We start from the raw sequence: 5,231 nt of genomic DNA on the forward strand, positions 1-5,231 counted from the left end.
GACATGTAATATTTTCAACAATAAAGATTTAAAAAATAAAATAAAAATAAAATTTTATTTAAAACAAAAGCATATATAACACAGATTCTGTTGAATATTGCAAACCCACATCTAGGCCAGATACAGGCAAGTCCTGTTCTGAGCAGAGAACAGATGCAGAAACCCAGGTCTTGAGAATGGCATGGTCTTTGTCTCTGCACTTATGTGAAATTAGCTAGAAAACTAATAATGGGGTTTAAAATTGTCATAATTGAGGTGAGTATTCACCTGAAAATATGAATAAATAGAGATGCAGTAATAAATTGAGATGCAGTACATTTGGTAATATTTCCTTACCTAATTGGCCTCATTCTTTCCCCTAAAATCTCAATTTTGGAGAAGCAAGAGCCTCACTTTTATGATAGATATCTCCAAAAAGAAAAGAAGGGTAGGAGCATGGAACAGACGAATCTCAGAGGGAAGTGCAGGGAGGGGTCTTGGGAAGAGATTAACTAAAGAACTTGTATGCTTATATGCATGACCCATGGATACAGACGATAGTGTAGTGAAGGCCTGGAGGAGGGGTGGGGGCAGGGAGTGGGAGGGGAGATGGGGATAAATGGGTAAAAAGGGGGCATCTATAATACTTTCAACAATAAAGATAAATTTTAAAAAAGAGAAAAAAATAAGGGTATATTAATACCAACCATCATAACAGGATGTTTAAGTAAAGTCTTTCTTAGTTTTAGCCAAGACCCCAAACTTAGGGAACAAATGTTATAAGTGCTGAAGTACCCCAAAATGTGGGGCAAGGTCACTTATGTAAGACTTGTAAAAGAAGGTAGTTAAAAACAGTTTTATAATTCTTACCTTAAAAAAAATTATAAGAACATTTAAAGGTTGGAAAAACCAAGAAAAACAACTGTTTCTGAAGAAAGAATTTCTTTAAAGAAGAGTGTTGAATTTTCCTTTACTATGAGGAATGGGTGGGGATAGCAAAAATGTGAAGGGACCACTCGCAGGGAATTTCTAGAATCAGGTGGTTTTTGACCTGCACATAAAAAATTAAAAGGCTAAAGACTATGGCTAGAAGGCTCTGTGTAGCAGGAAAGCAGGGACGAGAGGGCTGTGAGAAAGCTTCATATGCAGAAGCAAAGGCATGAATTTCTCATAGGCCAAATGTAGAACATCTGAGAGGAAGCCAGATGCAAGCCAGCTTGAAAAGTACTTTTGTTGTTGCTAATTCTCACCTGAGAATATTTTTCCATTTAGATAGAGTGGAATGGGGGGAGAGAGAAAGAGAAAGAGAGAGAGAAAAATTGATGTGAGAGAGACACATCGATTTGTTGCCTCCCCAATGTGCCCTCACCAGGGGCCAGGGATTAAACCAGCAATCCAGGTACCTATCCTTGATGGGGAATCAAACCCTGGACCCTTTGGTGCATTGCCTGATGTTCTTAACCATTGAGTAACACAGGCCAGGGCTGAAAAGGACTGTTCTAAGAGAGATTTCTAGAGTGATAGTGGAGCCTCATCAGTGAGAGTCTGTGTGAAGTGGACCTTCCACACCCTGAAAAATGAGGTTATAAGCAGTTACCAAATAGAAACCTCATCACATTAGGTAACTGCAATTGGAATATCTCAGCAGGGTATTCTCCAACTAATTCATACAATCATCCTCTGGGTGAATCAGAATTAGAAATCTGGGGTGTCCTTTCTAAGAACAGTGTCTTAGAAAGGATTAAATTTATATCATCAAATAAAATCTTTACTAATTCTAATTTTTTTTCCTTTTTCTCACTTCATCTGTGTAAAATTAGAAACCTCAACTAGCAAGGGAAATAGATACAGGATGGAAGGGTTAAAGCTAAGGAATAAAGATAAAGCCAATCATCCTCTTCCTCTTTTTTGCCTTATGTCTAAAGCAGTACCAACATTTAAAGGGGGAGAAGCTTTGATTGTATGTGAAATTCAGGTTATTTTTTAATATTCCCCTACTCTGGACATTTTCATAATACCTATGAGAACTTGTTTTAGCAAAATTGATTATAGGACTTATTCCAAGAATGCCAGGAAAAGTTATAGTATTTACTTGAGATTTTATCTATGGAGCAGAGAACAGTCTGGAGAAGTTTGAATGATTAAGGTGAGGATGGTGGCGGGGGGTAGCAGGAAGAGGGGAGGGTGAGTTATCTTCTGGTGGCATCCATGGATTCTCCCTCCTTTAGGGTACTGTGTATACTCCAGGAGATACCAGTGCAATGAACTAATGGAAGATACAGTGTGTAGATGAAAGGGGCCACATGCTAACCTGCAAGCTCAGGGAAGGCCTGCATGGCAGTCTTGTAAACTCAAAGACCTAAAGTAACCACAAAGGATGGACTGAAATTGAACTTTAACTTAAAGCAGTTATGGTGGGTAGTCACTTTTTAGGCTGTTATCTTCTCTGACAAGGTCAATCTTTACCTTAACAGAGCTTATCGTCTTTTTGCATCTACAATAACATATCATTGAAATGTCAGAGTAACTTGTAACTTCCTTTTTTCCCCCAAAGAAACTACAAATTCCTTCATTGTTAAGGTTATCATGTTAATTGTTGACTCCTAACTATCCTGTATCCACCTCAGTTTTCAGGGTGTGGAAGGTCCACTTCACACAGACTCTCACTGATGAGGCTCCACTATCACTCTAGGAATCTCTCTTAGAAAAGTCCTTTTCAGCTCTGGCCTGTGTTACTCAATGGTTAAGAGCATCAGACAATGCACCGAAGGGTCCAGGGTTTGATTCCCCATAAAGGATAGGTACTTGGATTGTGTTCCACTTCTATGGGAACGTATGCACAGGTGACCCAGTTTGCCTCATTTGGATATACCAATACAGATGTCAAAGGGTACTTTATTATTTAGGTGGAGCTTAAACCAAAACTAAGAAGAGAGGAGACACAGGAGACAAACAGAGTGCAAGAATCACACAGGTTTATTTACCAGAGAGCTGATGGGTTTCAGTCCTTGGCAGGCCACCCGGAGACACTTGCTGACAGAGACACACGGAGGTCGTCAGATACGCAGCTGCAGGTGCTCGGTCTCTTGACACGAAGAGAGGCCTCTAACAATCTGGGCTCAGGGCAGAGCAGGAGTGGCAGAAGTTCCAGGGGCAAGGAGAATGTCTCGTCTGTGGAGGGCAGACAGGCGTCTGACTGCTGGTGTGAGAGTCCTTCTTTTATACCCGATGGATGGGCTTCTTCAGTGTCTCTTATCATCAGTGTGCGGTGGCAACAAATCAATGTGTCTCTCTCACATCAATTTCTCTCTCTCTCTCTCTCTTTCTCTCTCCTCCCATTCCACTCCATCTAAATAAATAGAAAAATATTCTCAGGTGAGAATTAACAACAAAAGTCCTTTCCAGACAAAATTCCCAAAGGAAGTTCTCAGGTTGTTTAAAGTAATTGTCTACAACTTTATGTTTACCTTTTGAAGCAGAAGCAGAAGTCTAAATTTTTAAAAAATTTATCTTTATTGTTGAAAGTATTACAGATATCCCCTTTTCACCCCCATAAACCCCCTCTCCTCCCCACCACCTAACTCCTGTTCCTTCCCAGGCCTTCACCTCATTATTGTCTATCCATCGGTTATGTATATATGCATATAAGAAGTTTAAAATTTAATGATCTCTTTCTGTACTCTTGTATTATTTCAGTGATATTTATTTGACCTCCTTTAGGCATCTAGTGCCTTCCTATCTACATCCCAGAGTAACTAGAAAGGAACTAGTAAACCTCTTAATTTTCTAATTAGCAAAACAAAGCATTTAAGCCCTTTATCTCTATTACTGAAATTGTGAATTCTCCATTAATTTTTTTCTTCTGTTTAGAAAACAATTCAAAAGGGAGAAATCAGTTGAAGAGTTTTCAGTGAAAAGTTCTTATTGCCCCTAAAACTTAAAAATGCCTAACATTGGCCTTGAAAGAAAAACTATTTTTGATGTGTAAAGGCTAGGTCAAGGAAGCAGAAACTCAGAACCTGTACTTCTCAATTATCAATCTACTTGGTTTTCAAATGTTAATTTCATTTTCATGTGGATTGGGATCATAATTTATGTTTTCTTACCACAGTTCTTGGAACTTCCTTTGTTCTACAAATATTTATTTAATAATACCTGTGTTATATTAACCGTGTCTAACACTAAGAAACTATAGATAATTAAACAGTGTTTATTTTTAGATATTTGTCTTGCAATCTAATATAGAACTGGTGTTACTTTCTGATACAAAGACTTTCCAGCTTGATTTCAGGTCAGCTTTGAACTTCAAGGTCCTAGCTGTTGCTGATGACTTCAGTCAAGGACAAATACAAGGTGACTCCAATAATATTGGTCTGGATTATAGTTGAAAAATATCCACACAAGCTTCCTTGGTTTTCATAGATCCTATCAAATAACAAGATTTTGTCATATTCTGACCTTGAATAAATTGCCAAATTCAGATCTAGATTTTTACCAGTTTGGCCTCAGAGAGTTATGAGTAAAAAATTAGGGCTGACATTGCAACAAAAAAGAAAATAAGCCTTGTTAAATTATCTTTTTTTGTCCCCAAACTCTTTTTGTTACACATATGGTTCTGGAGGGAATAATTGCCATGTTCAATGTAATTTTTGAACATTTTTTTCTATGCAAGAACTAATCCTTATATGTTTCACAAATTACCTGGTATATTATGAGCATTTAAGACATGTTTAATGATGAAACAAGGGCAACTAAGAAACTACACCCTGGTTGCCTGTGTGTGTTGTAATCTGGAGTGAAATTCTGCTATGACAAAGAAGGAGGAAAAATCACTTCAGTTACTGCAATATTAGAGCCTGTTATACCTCCTGTCTTACTTATTAGAGACTAGTAGCCCGGTGCATGAAATTCGTGCACTGGGGTAGGGGAGGGAAGGGGCCCCTCAGTCTGGCCTTCACCCTCTCCAATCTGAGACCCCTCAGGGAATGTCCAACTACCTGTTTGTGCCCACACTTTTAACAGATAACAGCTCCATTGTTGTTTCTTTCTTATGCTTAAAACCATTGGAATTAGTAGGTATTCAAAGTGTGTATACATTTTGGGGGGACACCCTGTATATCTCTAGTCAGTGGTGAAAGAAACCAACAGCAGATTTGGAACCCCCAGACAGGGAACCTCGCTCACTCCCCACATGTCTCCCCACTTCACTTTCCACCTTCGTGGGCAGCAGGAGAATCAACGTTTTCTCTCAT

This window comes from Myotis brandtii, unplaced genomic scaffold (assembly GCF_000412655.1).
Source record: "Myotis brandtii unplaced genomic scaffold, ASM41265v1 scaffold1225, whole genome shotgun sequence".
Taxonomy (NCBI): Eukaryota; Metazoa; Chordata; class Mammalia; order Chiroptera; family Vespertilionidae; genus Myotis; species Myotis brandtii.